We start from the raw sequence: 22,198 nt of genomic DNA, 5'->3' as shown, positions 1-22,198 counted from the left end.
AAAAGCAAGACATGCAGGATCCACTGTGAACATACTGATAGAGGAACTTCCTCTTTTCAAGAGAATAGACAGAAATCCCACTGTGCAGCCACTCTTGCTAACGGTATTCTAAATATAAAAGTCTTCCATGTAGGAAACCGAGGCGCAGCGTGTGTGAACCTTATGCATTGGAACTGTCTGAATCACCTTTATTACAGCTCACCTTGTCCTCCACTCACAAATGCTTTCATTTCTCATTTTCAGATGCAAGTTTGGTCAGTCAAGACTTCCGTTTCACCTCCTTCTGTCAGAGGCTGAGTGAAAGAGAACTGGGGCACAAAATGCATGAATATGGAGATTATAATAACACCCTGACTGAGAGGATAGCTTTACAATGTATCTTCCTCCTGTCTGTTCATAAACCATTATTAAAACTTAATTCACCCAGCATGTACTTTTAATCTGTTGGCACTTTATAAGACATGAGGGTTCAGTCATGTCCAATGGCACACTTCATGGTTGTTATGATTTATAGGTAACATTGAGTTTACTTCCTTTTTTTATCCGTAGAATATTGTTGGACTTTGTACTTCATCTTTCATAAATGAAACTTGAATCTGTGATGAATTTTGAAGACAAACATTAGAGAAGATATTGGAAACTCCTCCCTGCAGAGCAGCACTCTGGGGTTTTGCTTTGTGCTTCAGTATTCTGACTCTCCTTGCAAGGAGAAAGCACCGTTCTCTCATTGAGATTCTAGGTGTGTGCTCGTCTGTCTCTCGCTCTCACTGTAGGGAGGGGAGTGCTTATTTCCTGGACTAACAGTACCCCAAACCTCCTCCAAGGCCAGACCACCAGACCAGCCCCCTCTCCAAATCACCACGGCAACACTCTTTTGTTGGAGAGCACCGCCAGCATTCATAGCCCTGAATAATTGCTAACTGGTGGGCATCACGGTGGTGGGTCAAAACAAGATACAAATGCATTTCAACAGTGTGCAGTGTGAGAAAGACATTGCTTGATATTCTAGAGTTTTAAAGGAATAGATCACTTAACAATATTTTTCATCCTCATGTTGTTCATAACCTGTATGTTTTCTACAGTCCAACAGGTCATTTAGAGTGAAAAATAGATCATGTATCATATGGACTTATCATTATGGTTCCTTTTTTGTGTTCCAGAGAATACAATAACATATGTATTGTGTTACTCTGGTGAACGCACATCGAATACTGACACATAAGAGAAGAAATTGTTGCATAAAGTCTTTTTTTTTTTTTTTGCACAAAAAATGATGTTTGTCACATCATGTCACATGCACTATTTAACAATGTCCTTACTATCTTTCTGGGCCTTGAACGTGTTAGTTGTATTGCTGTCTATGAAGGGTCAGAAAGCTGTATATGCATTAGTAATTAAAGGTAAATTAACAGTTTAATAGCTCAGAATTAGAAAATAACAAGAATTTCAATATTCTATTATTATGAATAAATGGCAAAAAATCTTCAAAAAGAGAATATGCATCAATAGAAGAATGATTCAAACTGAAATGGGTTAGTCTGATTATATATTTTTTATTTATTTCCTAATTAATGGGGACTTAGTTACTGTAAAAAAAAAAAACACTAAAAATAGTTCATAATTATGAACATAACGTGATTTCAGTCTTCTTCTATTATTCTAAATAAGAATGAAAACATAATAATACATGCATGAACAGGGAGAACATGTTTAAGGAAGATTCAGGTGGAAATGGGTTAGCGTGTTATAGTTATAATTAAGCCCCCCAAGGGGAATGTGTTAATGAAACAGCTGTGTGAATGGGTTGAGCTAAACCACACTCACTTTCATGCCCTCTCTCTTGCTCCCTCTGTATCTGTCCTCCCTGCAAAGCCCACAAGCAAAGCACCTGCTAGTAATTGTCCTTACACATGCCTGCTAGTGCTGGCAGCAATAACTGTTTAAATGTTCACACCAAGAAGTCACACCAACTTGATGAAAATTCAGACAACTGTATAAAAGCAGTTACAACATAAACTGTTGAAGAAATAAGTTTTTAAAAAATCTAACCCTGATAAACTAATTAATAATGATAATGATGTTCAAGAATTTAAAAAGAAATGTACTTAAAAGCAATTCTCTGATCTGAGAAGAAAGTAAGAGAGATCCTGAGAAAGAAAATCAGACTACTCAGATTAATTAAACATCCAGGCAGAAGCCTCATTACATGACAGACCCAGGCAGCTCATTCAGCCTTCATCCTTTTACATTTTCTTCCAAATGATATAGCTAAGATAATCGCACCCCTAATAAAACACAGAAAACCATGTATCTCTCTCTATGGTGATTATGTGAGCTGTTGCTGCCTTACACACCTGTATGTACTCTCTATTCTTTCTACTTTACATTCAAAACTAGAAAAACTTAATTTCATTGTAATGTTTTGTGTAAAAGTTAAAGGGATAGCTCGCCTAAATAACATTTACTCACCCTCCTGTTGTTCCAAACCTGTATGACTTTTTTTCTTCTATGGATGTCGTTTTAAAAAAGTATGTTTCCCCACCCAACACAATGAGTCAGTGGGGTCCAATGTTGTTTAGACTCTTCTGAGTTTGAAAATATCATCTTTTCTGTTCAGCCGGAGAAAGAAAGTCATACAGGTTTAGACATGAGGATCAGAAAATGATGACAGCATTTTAGTTTTCAGGTGAACCTTTTATGTCAGCAGGAGATGCTGTGCAGAGCACATAACAGCAGCTTACATGGCAAACACTTAACACTGTGTCAAGTTCACACAGGAGGGAGAAAATTATGCAGAACTGAAGAATGCATTTGAATATAAAGATGTGTCGTATACAACATAGATACAACCATATTAAATTGTCCATCCACTTATTCCACATACTGTAGAGAGACTCTGGGTAAACATGTTTACATGGTTGTAATTTCAAGCATACAAGTGAATTCTTCCTGTTTCCATTATAACAGCTTCCTATTTCTAGCATACAAAGTGAACACCTGCCCACACAATCCAGACTTAGCACTTGAGGAGTGGATCATAATTCACCAACCACCCAGAACTCCTTAAAGCTATACAGAATCATTCTAAAAACCCTCAGAACGCATTGGCAACAGCCTACCAACCACTCACAACATCCACAAGGCAAGAAGAATTGACAGTAGTGTTTCAGCTCACATAAACACACGTTCTCTTCCCCTAAAACACAGACAAGCAGCACAGCTCACAGATGGTATGGGAAACATCGGATATTGAGTTGTGTATTTCTCTCTTTGAACACCTGCTGAGGGTCTTGCTCAGTCACTCATCAGTAAAACTGACCAGCGAGCAACAATACCGGCTGGTCCAGCGCCGTCCGCACTACCTTCAGTGCCATGCCCTCGAGCAAAGCACAGGGGGAGGCCACAGATGGCCTCCAATATGACGTGAGTAGAGAATTCGAGAGCAAATGAAAAGAGGAAAAGAGTGGAAGGCCATGTTGGCAGGGAATGGTAGTGCTGCTTGAGTATGTGAGTCAGTGAGTGAACTGGGACGTTTCACTGTTTGTATCACTCTGCTTGCCTGTGTTCACAGCATTACAGAGTATGTGAGTTTTGCTTGGTGCGAAAAGCATATTATTTGAAAGACACCGCATCTTTTTTCAGTTCTCTCACCATTGAACAGGGAACAGGACAAGGGAGAACTCAAAGTGGAGTAGAGCTGGCTTCCTTTGGGGTTATTTTCATTGAAGAATAACAGAGAAATAGTCTGAAACAAAAGATACTGGTATTAACTTCTTCATTGAACTGTTGTATTAAATAAAGACAAAATATACTATAATATATGTATTATAATGTCATAATAAATGTGCATTATATACTGTACTATACATTCAAAAATCTCTATTGATTTTTCACCAGTGTTTTACCGGTATTTCTAATTATGCACTTCATTATGTTGTTTCTCAGAGTTAATGGAAATGATAACGAAAAGTCTCAAAATTCAAATGAATCAAATAGAATCGACTCGGAAGAGATGTGGATGAATGCACACGCATCGCATGATCTACAAATGCACATTTTAATCCCTACATACACAAATTATGATAATTTAATACAAACTATAACATTTGTATAGGTCTCTATTTGAACAAAATGCTGTACATTAATGTAATTCTTAACTCTGCAGACACCGGTTGAAAAGCATTTGTTTCAGTGTAGTGACACACATTCGCAAATTGTTCAAATCGTGTACCCGTTCATGAATTGCACTGGGCCTTGTTCGTTAGTAGTTGTGTGTGTGTGTGGAACGTGAAATGCTGAAAACTGCGAAAATGAAGTCTCAAAATCCAAATGAACCGAACAAGATAACTCGAACTAGACTTCAATTAATGAACATGTATCACCCGATCCATACGGAGCCCGGCACGTCACCTGTAGGAGAAAAACAAAATCTGTGGCGTCGGTTTTGCAATCCGTCTCAGTTTATAAACCGTGCTGTTCCCTCGGTTTAACAAATCAAAACCCACAAATTTCCAATCCGTGCGCACAGATTTTGTAAACCATACCCTCGGTTTTTGAATCCGTGTGCACGCTTTCGCAATCCGTTCCCATAGATTTGTAAACTGTACTCACGGATTCATGCAGCAAGCGCCTACGTGTTAACATACAGTTTTAATTGAATATTATTATTAGTATTAGTAAAAATGTTTGTCATAAAATAATTCATGAATGTTTTATTTTTAAATAACCTTTTACAGTATTGGAAATGTTTGTGTACTATTCTTTTTTAACATTAAGACTTTTTGGTGATTTTATTACACTAAGCTCCCCCCAGAGTTAGATGCACGCTTCACTGTTAATGTTATTATTAAATAATTAGGCCTATTATAACATTACATTCAGTTAGAAAAGGAATGACAACATAACTGGCACATTATTTGTTTTGTATTGCTTTTTACCTTTTTTTCCTTCTTCTTAGCATTTATTTTAGGCTATAAAACACAAGCGGTGGTGTCTTATCCTATTGGTGATTATTGTAAAATAAACGCTAAAAAGCCGATCATGGTCTCATAGGATACTATGAAAAATAATGTTTCATAAACACAAATGAATCTGCCGTTGGGGGCGGAGCCACAAATACGTGAGTTTACAAATACGTGGGAACGGATTGCGAAAGCGTGTGCATGGATTATGAATTAGTGGGTACAGATTCAAAAACCGAGGGTACGGTTTACAAAATCTGAGCGCACGGATTGGAAATTCGTGGGTACGGTTTATTAATCCATGGGCACGATTTGTTAAACTGAGGGAACAGTTTAAGAATTTGTGGGCACAGTTTATAAACTGAGGGGCTCCGTAGATCCACATACGCATGGATTCCTTTTTGCTTGAGCAAATGATGATATATTAATGCAGAACAGAACATTTTTATTCACAAACATGTCTGTATATGTACAAATTGCTGCACAATCATTTAATCCCGAATCAAATTGAAAGGCATTTGTTTGTGGTTCGTAAGATACATGTATAAAATTGATGTAGTACATAAAATTTTTTGCGTGCATCTATTAATCATTTTGAGTCTAATATATATAAATATAATTATTACATACAAAAATATATTTTCATTCTCTTCTTCACTCGCACCACATTCAAACCAGCACACAAGACAAAGCCGCCATTGCGGTAGACGGCTTGCCTCCTGTCAGCCATCTGGGCTGTGGCAGCTGGGAGCAGACCCTTTAGTGCCTCCAGAAAGAGAAAAGGAGAGAGACGGGGTTGACAACAAGAAGAGGGAGAAGTGGAAGTAGCCAGAGAGGATGGGAGAGGAGCAGAAATGCAAAAATGGAGCTAGTTTGTGAAACAGCAAATCAAGACCACCAATTTTACCTTCCAATCCACAGGCAATCTGATCCATTTTATTTGCTCTTCCCTAATACTCCTTATTTGCTGCGTTCATGCAATCAAAACACAAGCGAAAGCACAAAATTATGCATATATCCCTATTAGCAGCAGCTTTATGACATGAACCCCATTTTGGATGCAACAATCTATATTTAGTATTTATGAATCTTTCTTGTATGAGCCCCAAACATTAGTAGTAGTATTGGTACAGCACTTGGATACAGAACACAATAAGTCTGCAATAAAACTAGAAGTCTAAGAGAATAAGTAGATGCACTGAAATAATGAGAAGCAGAACTTGCTAAGGGAAACCATCCAGCTTTACTTAAAAATTTCATGTTAAGTTGGACTGCTTTCCCTGGGTGAATCAATCAATCCCACCCAATAACATTCCCATGGTGTACTCCACATGCCCTCATATAAATGATGCCCATGACCTTTGCTAGACATATGATGTATGAGTCATTATGGCACCTGTGCTTGCTGCTGAATACATATTTCTAATAGGGATGCACCGAATATTCGGCCACCGAAAATTTTCGGCCGAAAATGGCCAAAAAGTGCATTTTCGGTTTTCGGCCGAAACACTTTTATTACCGAAACAACACGGCCGAAATGTTATGATGACGCAAACAGAAACCGCGACCTGCACGTGCACCTGCATAGCGCAGACCACGAGCTCCCCGCGTCATTCACTTCACACCAGTGGGTCTTAATAGAGAACATTCTCTCTATTCTTATTCCTTTATTCGCAGCACTAAAGCGTCTCCTAACAAAGAGATTGAGACGGACCACGAAGTGAAAACAAAGAAAAGTACAGTCTTATAGAGTCTGTTAGCACACGTCTCACTGAGATCTTTTCGGATCCTCCGCACTTCATCGCGAATGTGCTTGATCCGCGTTATAAAGACCATTACTTGGACGCGGAAATATGGCAGAGCACACGAGAAATGCTCCAGGCCGCGCTGGATGCGGAGAACCCGCGTGGAGACGGAGAAGCGCCAAGCGCAGGAGACTGAGAACAGAGCGCAAAAAAAAAAAAGACTCGTCTCTGCATATATAATACACACACATATACATATACATGCATAATATCAGATTGTAGCCATATTTCTGCTAGATTTTTTGCTAGATTTCTGCTTTAATTTGATAAAAATGTTTATTTATGCCCTGGCCCTATTTAAATACACTCTCTCAAATATTTCTCAAATGTCAGGCAGATGACAAGCTCAACTGCTCAACAGCTAGATGGTTATCTGTCTGAAGTCCCCATCCCCAGAAGTGAAAACAGTCTTGTCTACTGGAGAAGTAATGCACTTTCTAGTACTACAGAGAAAAATTTCAAATGCTCTTCACCTAAATGCACTTTTTATGAGAGAACAGTTAATTTTAAAACCTTTCTGCAGGCCAGTAGGCCTGTACATTATTATTTAATATACAGATGAGTGGGATTAAATTTTAGTTTGAATTTTATTTTATACTGTGCATTGTTGCAATGTGCTTAATAAATATTTGCATAATTTGTAATTATGCATTTTTATGTTTTTTTATAATTTATGTAATTGTAATTATCTTTGAAACTTTAATATTAATTTATGCAATTGCAATGTTTTAATTTTAGTAAAGTTAGTACACGGTCATAGCAATAAATGCAATGGTACTAATAATTGGGATAATTTCTTTCGGTGTTTCGGTTTCGGTTTTCGGCCTTGGTTTTCTCTTTTTCGGTTTTCAGTTTCGGCCAAGAATTTTCATTTCGGTGCATCCCTAATTTCTAAGGCAGGTTAACATTACAGTGCGCCCTCATTATGGCAGCATCTCTAATACATCAGCAGTAATGGATGATTATTTCATGAATATACTTACCAAGCAGTAACAAATTGCCCCAAATGCACATTTTATAACACAAACAGCCTATTGCATTCTTACTGACCAGCAACCACCACAGCACGGGTATTTGTGGGTCAATTATGACCAATATTTCTTCGTTATAAAGTGATGTTAAAAAATAGAGAGCATACCAACCAAATCACCTTTTGTGGAACTGCCTTCAGATAAAACACATCCATGAAAGATTTGTACAAGTTTTTTCCCAGTAACGACAAATGAACTTTTCATTTGCCGAAAGGAAGTTGATTAAAAGTCGACAGGGTTGGGGAATCGGTCGACGCTCAGGGTGATGAGGTGGTTGATATATGAAGGCTGACGAAGAAATGGTCAATACCGGGAAGGTTAAACTCAGAGATAATGCAGCGCTGAGGCAGAGAAACATGGAAAAGCTCCACCCACTGACAGCCTCGGCTCATTAAATATTCATGAGGCTCCAAATGACACAAAGACACTACGCTCATCTACCAGGGTGCACTGGGAGCACAGAGTGTGTAGGCAGATTTGTGCACACATCTTCCAAGTTATTTCTAGGAGAGCTACACATATGAGGATTAAGTAGAGATAAGCACAGTCATTCTGTTTTTAGTTGAGCTTGTTTGTTAATATTAACAAAAACTCTAATCCCTGTGATACTAAAATAAAACTGGCAGGACACTCTAAGCCTATGGCCACAGTTTGTTTTTAAAATGCTTAACTTAAATGTGTGATACACAGTAAATAATGCTCATTTAAAACATGTAGGAGCTTGGATCCAGATACAGTTTTACTTGCATCATGACTTAACAAGTTAATTACTGTGTATCATATTTTTCCTGCACTAAAATGCCGATGTATCTTCAGCATTTATTTATTATTACCATACAGTAATATGCCATGTGGCTGTATGAAATCCCTGTTCTGTTCTCAGAGGTTGTGGAGGTCTGACCAGTCCCAGACGACCCTGCATGATAGAAAAAGAGAGAAAGGATACAAACAAGAGGGCCAAATTCACCTGGTGCAAACGCTACCATCGGCACACTATCCGTATCCATCGCCCAGCGGAACAGCTAGTACCAAAGCACAAAGGAACAGAGTGTTCCTCCTCATATTTCTCACCGCTGGGACACCACAGCAACATAAGTCAATTCAAAAACAAACACTATAGCCAAGAAATTAGTTCAGAAATGGAGGGTCTGTTGAAGAACTGAGGGTGTGAGAGCACACATAAACATGCAATACACAGTCTGACAGGCCTTGTGCACGCTGTACGAATAATGCATGATTCAGAGCTATTTTAAGACGGTGTTTTCAGCACATGCCACCTTCTGCCCACATTATCTGTAAGGATAAAATAATTCAGTGTAGTTTGGCTTAAAAAAATAACTGAATTACATTTAAGCTCTTGTATAATCAGAACTTTTACTCTTAAACTGCACATGAAGGTCAAAAAATAAGCCGTCTTCAATGTGTTTGAAATTCCTTAGAATTTAATAAAATACATGTCAAACATGTTTTAGAAAATCACTTTTCCTCCAAAAATAAGCGGTTTTATTATTTTCTTGTTGGACCGATTTATGCATGGTTTTGCCAGATATCCTCAGAATGATCTTCATGTCAAGTTATTTTATATGACAGAATCAATCTGGCAACATTAGGTTACAGCACTGAAAGTGATTTTAAGGTTCATATCAGGTCCACATTTTCAGATGTAACAGTGTGAGGAGATATCATATCTGCAAAGTATGATGGGTCAGATTGGCAGCGCTGTGCTTCCAGGTTGCCTATCAACACTTTTTTCGGACTGAACTGGCAGGTTCAAGATGAAAAGAGCACATATTTTCAGATTGGTTCTGCTTTCAGTATAATTGATTATTTTAAAGAACAGTATGCCTTAGGGTTGAAAAGCAGATCAGACTAACTAGAGTCGTATCAGTCTTTGGGGAAAAGCAGGTCAGAGCCAAATAAATAGGGCGACCATGAATCTTCAGTCATCAAATGGTGTAACAGTGTCTTGCAGCTTACAAAAAAACAAAACAATAAGACCTGCTACAAGGTGCTTTTTAACATATAGTGTGATCTGCATAGACAGAGACTGTTGTAAAAGGGGTTCTCACAGAAGAAGCAGTGTTCTCTGATCTACTTAAGCAGGCTGTTTCGCCCATCATCCTTTAGGTTTTGGATTACCATGACAGGCTGACATCATAAAGTGCCTCAGCAGCTTTCTGTCTAAGTTTTGAGACTAAAGCTGTAATAGGATACTGAGAGCAGTCTTCAGAGGTCTTCAAAACTGCTCCATGAAGACTCACTGTCCTCCAAAGTTTAGTTCCATTCCATCCTGATTCAACACCCCTTTGTGTCATTTACAAGTGACTCTGAAGTTTTTGACTGAGCAATGGGTCTACAGAGCTGTATCTAAAAACTCAGTCACCTGACTTGTTTTAAATACTTTTCATGTAATTTGAAAAAAATTGAGTACTCAAATTAACTTGTTGACCCAAGGATTTACTGTTTCAGAAATTGTAATACAAACCTATCATTATTAAAATATATATACAAGTGATACATTATTATATATCTAACATTATCAATAATAACCAGAAAATCTGCTTAATATCAAATTTATATTTTAATAATTTTCAATAGTTCAGTGAGAATATAAAAGCCATTCATTAAAACTCAGAAAACATCATGTCTTTACACAAAAATATTATACTTTAGGAAGGAATATTCATATTTTGGGAGGATTTGGCATCAACAGGTTTGATAGAGGGGAAAAATTACATTTCGTAGCAAAAAATCTAATTATTGTTTTGTTTCCTCAAGTACACTCGATGGACTGGATTCATTTGGAGCAACATTTATGTTCAGAATGAAACCAAAAGGCCTTGATGATTACCAAACGATATCAAAAAGAATATGACAGTCTGCCAAAACACATACTGTATATACTTGTAAACACACACCCGCATACAAATTGCACTTGCACAACACGAATAGCATCTAAATCCAGTACACAGAGAGATCATCTGATTAGTTCAAGTGTAGCAACACCGAAACATCCAGCATCTAAGGATGCTGTTTAAGGGTACATTATCTTTAACTATAACAAAATGACAAATCAAGCAGGCAACTGAGGGTATGTCTCTCTTTAAGGCATCAGTAATAAGCCATCCTACAGCCTGTGAATTGATTCTGTATGCCTCTGAAAGTATGTGTGAAGGCGAAAGCAACAGAAACTTGCTGTTCTCTCCACATTCAGACTGACTGCTCTGCACCAAATGCAATGGATTAAGGGCCTATCATCACCGCGGGGAGCGTATCATCAGTTTACACTGAGGCTTTTCATGGCTCCTGTTCATTAAATAGCCAGATCTGCTTTTTTAACATCCTTTCTTAGCTTTTTAAAGACTTTTTTATGAGAACTCATATCATTACTGGTCTAAGCACAAGAAAATAAAACAGTCAACCTCATCGTTTTAAACAGCAGGCTGGTGTTTGTTGGGGTCCAACATGGCTGCTGCCCTCCTGGGTGCTCTGTCAGTTTGATGCTGATGGATTGAAACTATCTAAAGAAGATTATGAGCCTCGGTTTAGATCCGAGGGTGAATCACAACACTGTCTCACTCTTTCACTGCATTCGGCAGGACGGCTAACTGCCATAAGCGAAGCGAGCGCAGTTGGAATTGAATCCCTTCTCTCTGCATCCGCTAATCCTCTTTTGCACTTGATCAATCATGAGCTTGCCCGAACCCAATCACACAACACACTGCAAAGAAACTGAAAAGAGAGAGGAAAAATGTGTCTGTCCAAGCAAAATCCCCCTTGAGGATGTTTCAGTCACAACCAGTTTGCACCGGTTATAATGTTGAACAGATGTTTCGTAAGGATAGGAAGATGTTTTCATTTCATTTATTAGGTTAATATAATGTTATCTAATAACAACAGCAGCACATTCAGGTGTAATGTTTACTCACACCAGCAAGAGTTAGAGGATCTTAAAGCAGTTTTATTATTTACAAAGGATAATTTAAGCATTATCTAACCAAACATGCAGCCTAAATAGGAAAAGACCTGACAAAGGACAAGGAAAACATGAAGGATAAAGACACAACGGTTAATGCAATCACAAGACAAAAAAGCAATGACTGAAGGCAACAGATCAAGAGAACCAATTGGTGCATTCTGTCAAACTGGAAGGACTGTATGTACGATATGAGCACACATCACCTGAAGCCACAATTTCCAATGGGAAAATCAATACTTTCTTTAAACTCAGACTGACCTTAGCTACTGTTACCATCCACCATTTTTTTCAGACTTCTATTGGAAAAGCTACGCAGGATCTGTGTGTTTGGACAAATTTAAAATGCAATTTTATGAAAATTATCCAAAATGGACTAAAACGTTGTTGCTGAGTCACTGGTCTTTTAAAGTGTAACTAAACCCCTGGTCAGAGCCTGACTCCACCCACTGGCAATATTTGAAAAATGCTGAAAAGTGGGCAGAGCACAGCGGAGATAGAGGGGACGAACCGAGGGTGGGGCTGAGCGGGTGGGGCGTGAACCTGAGACCTGCAGTGATGGATTAATTGACAGCTGCTGTCAGAGTAGCTAAAATGGAGAGTGACTGTAGTGACGCAAGTAGCTTTGCAACAGAGCGTTCATTTGAAGTAGAGGACTTTTCTCCTCCACCTTCACCTGAAGTGGAGGATGTCGAGGTGTCAGTGGACACAGGGCCAGAGCCATATAAGTTCGAGCTGCTGGCTCAAACTGCGGTCTTAACTGCCGCATCACGATCGGCATCCGACGATGCTAGTGAAGCAGCCACGCAAGAGAGAATGGGGCCAGTCTCTTAGTAAGGCACTGCGTCGCTTTTCAGCGCGAGCTGTGTGGAGAAGCCCATTTCCACCTCCATTGCGTTGGAGAAGCAATCCCGCGTAAAATGCAGTTTGCACACTCCAGCTCTAGGCGGGAACTCATGGTCTTCCAGGCCAAGTGCATGCAACCACTGGCACCTAATTTTCAAGTTTGCTGGAAAACTATGCAGTCCAGCAGTGCTGTTGCAACCAGCAACACTACGTACCATCCTGACCACTGTACTGAATATACTGTAGATAAATCTATGCTAACTTGAAGCTATCCTAACTGATGCAATACTATGCTACTAACTAACTATGCTTCTAACAATACAAACGTTACTCTAACAACTATGCTAATTAACTACATAGTCTACATGAAATAATCTAAATAACTATATAAATGCTATACTAAATAGATGCTAAAATACTGACCTGATCGTTTTCATTCCTCGCAATTCCAACTCCTGACTCGGTACAGTTATTTTGACGGAACAAGATGGTTTTATACTGCCAAGGGTGTGGTAGCTCGTACCAAGGGTGTGATGAGCTGGAAACTACTTACGTCACCTGCCACCGCTTATGTTACGTACCACCGCAAACATCCAATAGGAAAAATCAACTGCAGTAGCCACCGTTCAACCTGAAGAGGGCAGCACTTAGATGTTTTAACACCATATATTGTAAAATTAAAATACTTTATACTCAAATGTAAAAAAGTTACTCGAATCAATGAACATAATAAAGCCCCATTCTTACAGATCATTAACTAAAAAAAGTTGGTTTAGGGTTTAGTTACCCTTTAAGGTATTTAAATTTTTCTTTTCAAAATCTTTAAATAAATGTTTAGAAGTTGAAAAGTCAAAATCGCCAGTTTTCCATCAAGTTACTGTAATTAAACATTTCTTTACAGAAAAATGGTGCATAAAGTGTTTTGCAATGTCTACATTTTTCCCAGCCCACATAAGATATGATAAGAATATGATATCTAATCATATTTTACCACAGCTCACAAATCACACAGCTCACAGAAATTTCCAGTTCATTCCAATGGGATGTACTGTACTGTGAAGCTTGTCTGACTTAAAACAGTAACCATGGTGGTGACGAATAGCAATAAAGCTTGCCAGAAAATACTAAATAACATGGAGAATTGAGGCATTGAGGCAGCTTGAGAATGATAAAATACACAGAGCACATCATTTCCTCTGCATTATTTTGCAAAAGCGCTAAAAAAGCTTCCTGTCTTTGCCTCAAAGTGAAAAAGCGAGAGTAAAACCTGAAATTGTCCATCGAGCCAATTGTATTCCAACCAAAATCAGTTGAATGCACATCATCATGTCATTATTATGATTTCCAAACTCATAACTTCCCAGGAGAGCTTGAATGCAGCACATCATTAAACAAGACACACCTGAGAACCACAACCTAGTCCAGAAAATAAAAAAAAGAACTTAAAAAAGAAAAAAGAACAGTACACAAAACCACTTCATTAGACATTTTCCCTTCCCAAACTGAAGGCTAAAACAATCATATAACACTAAAGCAGTGTTTCAGAATTGTCAGTTTCTCAATGAAAGTCTTTGAAGGAGGGTAGTCTGCATGCCTCCATTTCCAGTTTCCATCCATCAAAAAAAATACGCTAGAAAGGGCACGAGGCAGCACAGCAGGAAACACCAGCACGTTTTGCATTTTTGTCTCCATCTGTATGCAAATGCTTCCATTATTGCTTGATTTGTACGACCAAGGGCAGCAACACATTTCATCAAATGCTACATTTCCCCACCTACTGATGCTGTGCTCTGAACAAAGCACAAGGCCAGAGAAACACAGCGGAGAGCAACAGAATCAGTGTTCTGCTAATTTACAATCAACAAGAACCAATAACATTTCAGGGCAAATTTCAGAGAAATAAAGAAACATACTTCGATTTTGGCCTGTGATGTGCCCCTCATGAGAAGTGATGGGCACAAAAAAAAAATCGAGCAATAATACATCTAAAAATATCAGCAAATCATCCAAGTACACACCAGTGTTTCTGTGATGTCCAACTCCAAAAATGACTCTTATGAGATGGCTCATTTTAATGAGTCAGTCTAAAAGATTCACAAAGCAGTCGCAAATGGTTTGAATCAAAGTTCACAACTGCTACTGTTCACAATCAACTCCCTTACTGATTAATTTTTCAGTCATTCCGTATTACAAGAACTTCACATTTGTGAGATTTTAAATAGCATGACATGATGGAACCACAATCAACACGTTTTTCTGTTTTTGCTCTAAACAGGCATACATCATTTTACAAAACTAGATCAATACTTACATGGCACAAATACAATGAGAGTCAGTAATGTGACAACAACAATTCTGAATATGTTTATACTAAATGCATCAATAAATAATATCATAGTCTGTACATTTTCTTTAACTTCAACAATATTTAAATAAATTGGTGACTTAATCGACAAAAAAATGCACGTCTCTGCGACCCTCCCCCTTCCATCCAACAAGACTGTGATTTTTCTTTGCTTAGAAATCAAGATTAGGAAGAAAAGTCAGTTGATACCCTTGTTGATAGACAACAGAAGACGGTCTGACCCCGCCCTACGCTGCCTCCAGTAAACCGCTACAGGTCTCCATCCCTGCCCTTTTCTAGCACCGCTCAAACAGTCCTTTCAAAAATACAACAATGCTAAAAGAACATATTTTCCCTGGACATATCCTTATAAAATTTTTGTGAAAGTAATGCAGATGAATACATACTGAAGAGTGAGGTGTTTGGGCAGCCGTGCCGCTCTGTGATCCTTCCTCCAACTCATAACATCTTCAAAGACATTTCCCATGATACTGCACTCCTCCACCAGCCCCACCACCAACACTGAGCCTCTGAGCGTAGATTAGCATGTGCCGCCCTTCCCCCACAGCTCTTATTGCATTCACACACCTTATTATTTGGCACAAGGCCAGGCATGTCACTGTTAAATCACACTTTTGTCATGAATACAGAAAGCTGTTAAAACCAGACAACCGTGTTACCCAGGGTTGCACATTATTCAGAACTGAACAGAGAATATTTTTTACATTCCAATTCAGCAGCTCAGTTTGAATTGAAGTAGCAAACTGAATGCTGAATTGCAACTGAAATGTATGGAAGTAGAATTAAAAATTCATGTAATTTCAACAAGTGTAATTTATAACCAGGAAAGTGAGGACTGTCAAGTCTTGTATGAAGATTGACAGACAGATAAAAACTGGTTTTAAATTTCACCTATAGAAATTTGCATTCGATTTATACTGCTGTTCAACTATTAATTTATTTTGAATGACATTGAAACAAGGATACATTAAATTGATCAAAAGTGAGAGTTTCTTAACTGTCACTTTTGACAGTTAGACTTGAGTAATGCCTGCTGAAAATTCAGCTTTATCATCACAGGAATAAATTAGATAAAAAATATTTCACAGTAGCAATGTTTTTACTGGATTTTTTAACCAAAACAAATCCAGCTTTGGTGAGCTTGTGAGGCTTAAAAAAAAAAAAAAAACTACCCCCAACTTTTGATGGTATCTATGCGTATACATATATAAATTAATGCAATATGTGCATTTCTTATAGGTGAAATATACATTTTGACATAATTTTCAAGAATGTTATTCTGTTGAATTTCTCTCAAATCAGTTGGTTCGACTTCCTGTAATTCTGACTTAAATTCTGATTGAAACTTTTTGCGAGCTGTTGTCAATTATAAATTTTGCCAAACCAAGTGTATCAGTTTGAGAATATATGAAGACATCTCACACCAAATCTGCACAATATTTTGTATTAAGCACTGCAAATTTCCACAGACATTCATAACGTTTTATTATGTTGAAAACCATTCCTTCAAAATCAGTGCAGGAAAAGCTACCAAAAAAAAAAAAAAACAGTCTAGGCCTGATTATGACGCACAAAACAAGGGAGACATCCATCTGGTGTGATTGCTGTTTGTGCAGAGAGCATTCTTATTTTAAGAGACACTTACCGATTGTTGTGGGGTGAAGGGGATGTCTCAGGCACAAAACTAGAAGAAAAAAACAAAGAAATGAATAAGAACATCATGACACACACAGAATCTGTCCTCACCTGCTAAAGAACATTTAACATTTTGTTGATTAAATATATTATTAATATTGTGTCTAATGGGAGAACCTCAACTTCATTGATCTTATAAAGACAAATGACAACACATACGCATACACAATCTACTAACATGGTCATCTATGAATTTTAGTAAAGCCACATCAATGAGTGATAAAAGACAAGGTGTGAGTTTGACTGACATGTCTATAAAATCTAGCGTTTAAAGGGAAACAGGAAGCTAGTTTTCTTCGGCATGTCTCACACTTTGACTCTGTTTGGAGCCGAGAGTTGATTTGCGTGCCATGATTACTGAGCACCAGCTCACAAAGAGGCTGATTGAATCAACAGTGCCACTGCTCTGGCACAATCTAAGGAGGGAGGAGGAGAAACAGGGACGTCCCAGCCAAGACAAGTGATGCAGAGCAGTCTCTCTGTCTTTCCTCTCCTCCTGACATTGTCACTTGTTCTCCCGTGGGGGTACTTCTACACGAGCAGATGTTTGCCATTAGATGAGACTGATAACAACACCACACATGTCCCCCACAGACTTTGGTGACTTTGGCAGTAATTTGTACACTTAATTGTGGAAGTGTCCTATAAATTTGTTCATTTCCCAAGGGACATGTGTCTTCCAGACGGGCCGAGATGAACAAAAATCAAATCCAATGTGAAGTGACACCGTCACACCCTATTTTCTGCACCTGCCCCGAACACGATGAGGAGAAAGTTCCCATCAGCTATAATCGACTGAGAAAGACGACAACATCTTTATTTAACCAGGAGAGAGCTCCCAAAGAAATAAAGGATTTAAGGCTTATGACTAATGATTAATATAGCATCAACTGTTCAGGGAAATAGGAAAATGAATGATAAGGATGTTATTTGCACAGTTGCACATCTTTTTGACATCTTGCTGGCAGATGCTGCTCTTTCAAATGCAGTTCAGTGATAAGTTGAGTAAGAGGATTCAGCTCTATGGACAGATGGAAATACTGAGAGGAAGAGAGGAAATATGTTGCCTCTTTCTCTGCTTTTTGAAGGAATACTTCATCCGAAATGAAAGTTCTGTCATTATTTTCTCACCATCATGTTTTTCAAAACCTGCTCTTTCTTCTGAATAACACAAAAGAAACAGAAGTGTAGCAGATAGTTGATGCTGCTTATTTCTATACCATGAAGGAGACCCCCACTGTACAATACATACATATATACTATATGTGAGCTGGCTAAGAAGGAAATGCACAACGAAGGAACAGAGTCAACAGGGTATTTAATCATGAACCCAGGAGTAAATCCAACATTCAGCAACACAAATCCAAATCAATAGCAGACAGCCAATTCAGGAACAAAACAGGGCTTAAAGGGATATGTAACCCCTCTCTCCCGGGTCCTCAACGCCACACCTTGTCCTTGCTCCGAGTGGGCCTCGAACCCAGGACTCCAGCACGGGAGGCAGATGCACTACTAAGGAAGCTAAATGACTGCAGCCACTGACATCCGTGTGTGGTTTAAAGCTTCATTCATCTTTAAAACACAATTTAAGATATTTTTTGTATGAAAACCGGGATGTTTGTGATTGTCCCATAAACTGCCAAATAAGTTATACTGTCAAGGTCCAGAAAAGTATGAAAGACGTCGTCGAAATAGTCCAACTACCATCAGTGGTTCAACCGTAATGTTATGAAGTGACGAGAATAGTTTTTGTACACAAATAAAATAAAAATAATAACTTTATTCAACAATTTGTTGAATAAATCAGAGCAGAGTAGGCTTGTGGAATGGAGGGGTTTGCTCCAAACTTGCTAGGAACGAATCGTTTCCTAATCATTGGCAAATGACTCTAATATTACATGTATATTCTGAGAAAATTACAACTTCAACAAGATATTAGAACACTTTAAAATAGCATATGACCTGCTCTTTAAAACTTTTTGTCACCCTAACAACAAACAGCTTTACTCATTCTTATACACAGAGTCTTATATTGTCTATCAGCTATGACTATTTTTGTCTTTCAAAAGACAAAATATTTGGAAAAACAGACATAGACATAAACAACATAAAATACAGGCCAGGAGCGAGGCCCTCTAGAAGCCCTCTGTGCAGACTTGGCACAGCCCTTGCAACAGTCCGGCATATATATATAATGATTCACTCTATTCACAATTCGATTCACATTTTTTATTTCACGGTTCGATTCGATTCAATTCATGATTATTATTATTTTTAACAAAGTGAGATTTAAGACAAATTCTAAATGAAATGTGTCCTTTTATTATTGCTTGGACAAAATGATGCATGTTTCTTTGTGAAATTAAAATATAATGTAAATAACAAAACTAAATTGAAATTTAAAAAAAAAAAACCAAATCCAATAAATAAGTAACACAAATAAAAAAAAGCTCTTCATATAAAAAAACAAAGGCTTCGTCTGTGCTCTTTCCAAAAAAAAAGAGGCAATCACTGCATTTTAATCATGATCCAAACAAAGATGCTGCATACATGCAACATGAGCAGTTTTAATCTAAATTGTTTTTGTTGGGATTGAAGCAAAAACAGATTGTTCTGACTTCAGTTTTGTGAAACTATACATAAGAAATATCTGCATGAAACCAAAACAGCAGCCGAGCTGAAAGAGACGCAGATTCACTCTCTGCCAGCAGGTGGTGCTTAAAGTATTTCCCAGGTTTTGTAAACAAAGCCGCGCTGCACTTATGAACTTTAATATGCATTATACAGAGGCAAAATGAAAAGAAAAAAATACCAACTGAATTTTTCTAATGACAGTAAGTTCCCCTCAGACATACATTCATATAAACTCCTACCCCTTATTGTATTGCGATTTGTTTAGTATCTCATCTGATTTATATATATATATATATATATATATATATATATAATATGTATATGTATGTATATGTATTTGATAAAAATGGTATATACCATTTAAATGTTAGGGGTCTTAAGATTCTTTTAATGTTTTTGAAATAAGACTTTTGCACTCACACAGGCTGCATTTACTGGAATGAAAATACAAAAAAATCATTAACACTACTATTATTATTATTATTACATACAATGTAAATTATAATATTATAATTGGCAATATATTATATTAAAAAAAAATCCCACAGTCTGTACTTCAGTCTTCAGTGTCACATGATCCTTTAGAAATCATGCTAAATATACTATTTATATACACACACACACACACACACTAGTTTGTTTTTGTGAAAAGTGGGGACATCCCATAGGCATATTGGTTTTTATACTGTACAAACTGTATATTCTATGGCCCTACACCAACCCCACACCTAACCCTAACCCTCACAGGAAACTTTTTTACTTTCTCAAAAAAACTCATTCTGTATAGTTTATAAGCGTTTTGAAAAATGGGGACATGGGTTATGTCCTCATAAGTCACCCTCTCCTTGTAATACCTGTGTCATACCCATGTCATTATACAGAGTTGTGTCCTGATATGTCACAAAAACAAGAGCACACACACAGAGAGAGAGAAACATTATTAAGAGAGCAATTATTAACTGTTGAAACATTATTATGGTCACTTTTGATAAATTTGAATAAAAGTATAAGTTCTTAAAAAAAGTACTGTTCCCAAACTTTTGAAAGGTGGCGTATATTACAAATGTATTATTAAATATCAAAAACATTTATATATAAATATAGATATAAAAAATAGGCTATATATGGAGCTTTAATCATCACACAATTAGGTTTAGAATGACAATGAGGCTGAGCAAATTAAGAATAAAAAAATGTTCACTTTTGAGTAAACTGTCCCTTTAACACTTGCAGACTTTTTATAGACTTCTGTCATCTTTTTCTGTCTATCTCTCAGAAAGCTCTACCCTCAAAGCCATTTTGATAAAAGCTGCCATCTGGGGTAGAAGCAGGGTCTAATTTTCCAGCCAAATCCTGTCAAATGGCAGTGTCCGCACTGCATGACCACGGAGCAGTGTGGCTGAAATCCCCTCTGCACCCCTGGAGACCTGCTGCTCGCTGCCCTCTCCTCTATTATGAACACAGAAGGACAGAATGTTGCCTGGTGTCAGTGTAATGGCTCTTTTGAGGAGGCTGCCTGAGAAAGACCATGTGGAGGATGAAAACGATGAGGAAGTGAACAGGATAGGTTGAGCTGAGAGATGCTCTTGCCATGCATCCATCACTGGCCTTTGATATGGGAAGAAATGGTTCCTTGTCAAGACACTACAACATGTCTCACTCTGTCCTAAAAGCCTTAATAGCCCAGCTGAACTGGTACTGTAAATAGCAAAAGCTGGCATCAATAAAATGCTTTCTTTACAATACTATTGCTGCCTGTGCCTGTTTTTGTGTTTAAAGGTCCCATTCTTCGTGATCCCATGTTTCAAACTTCAGTTGTTGTGTAATGTTGTTGTTAGTGTATAAATAATATCTGTAAAATTCTAAAGCTCAAAGTTCAATGCCAAGCAAGATATTTTATTTAACAGAATTTGCCTACAAAAAAACGACCCGTTTGGACTACATCCCTCTAGTTCCTGCAGGAATGACGTCACTAAAACAGTTTTTTGACTAACCTCCGCCCACATGAATACACAAAAAAGGGGGAGTGGTCTTGTTGGGCTCCGGCGGAGAAGAGGAAGTGTTTGTTGAGTGTGTTTGTCGCCATGTCGTCGAAACGCTGTTATTTTCATCTCTGAGTCCAGTCACCTTTGTTTGGGCTTCCCAGGGATGCTGTACTTAGAGATCAGTGGTTACAATTTATGTTTAACTCAGTTCCCGAAAACTATAATCCACATGTAAAACTATGTGCAGCACATTTTGATGAGGACAGCGAGCTTCCTCAATCTGAATCAGTTTAATGCCGGATTCACACAAAGATTATTCTTGAAAGATGGAGCAGTTCCCTCTTTGTCTGGAGAAGGCGTTGTTTATGGACCACAACCGGTAAGTGTATTTTATTATTTAAGTTGGTGCGTTTACCAGTTTCTGTAATTATTACACAAAGGGCAACGCTGTTTAGCTATGTTAACTAGATGGTAGGGCAGTGGAAAAAAACGAATGCAATTTTCATGTGCATCTCGTAAGTAAAAACGCTCCTGATTATAAGTACATCTCCAGCACGTGCGTTCTTTTACTGTCTATGGTTCAGATCAGGATTGCCAGGTTTTCAAAACAAATCTTGCCCACTTGCTTCTCAAAACTAGTCCAAAACTAGCCCAATCACGTTTCCAGGAGGGCCGCGTGCGCTAAGCTGCTGTCGAATCACAACACAGGAACCGCTGGCACAATCAGAACTCGTTACGTATTTCTGAAGGAGGGACTTTATAGAACAAGGAAGTCATCAGCCCGCTTTTATGACAGTGAGAACAGCGGTATACAGATAAGTAAATTGTGTGAAAAATACTGTTTTTTTACACGCAAAACATGAACACATTATATACTTCACACTGTAAACACAAAGCTTA

At 37.9% G+C, this 22,198-nt stretch overlaps 1 protein-coding gene across 6 annotated transcripts in view; it reads right to left on the bottom strand.

Moving 5' to 3' along the window:
- The window catches only part of apba2b (amyloid beta (A4) precursor protein-binding, family A, member 2b), a 93,111-nt gene that overhangs the window by 52,214 nt on the left and 18,699 nt on the right, over positions 1-22,198 (bottom strand). For 5 of the 6 annotated variants that reach the window (XM_059530076.1, XM_059530074.1, XM_059530077.1 and 2 more), the window contains exon 2: positions 16,630-16,668. The gene's annotated coding sequence lies outside the window, so the exon portion shown is untranslated. Of the gene's footprint in view, positions 1-15,370; positions 15,485-16,629; positions 16,669-22,198 lie in introns of those variants that run through there. The other variant, XM_059530075.1, reaches the window with a different exon arrangement.

Source organism: Carassius carassius, chromosome 3, assembly GCF_963082965.1.
Source record: "Carassius carassius chromosome 3, fCarCar2.1, whole genome shotgun sequence".
NCBI classification, from domain to species: Eukaryota; Metazoa; Chordata; class Actinopteri; order Cypriniformes; family Cyprinidae; genus Carassius; species Carassius carassius.
Note: the sequence above shows the minus strand (reverse complement) of the source record. Positions and strands in the feature narration are given on the sequence as shown.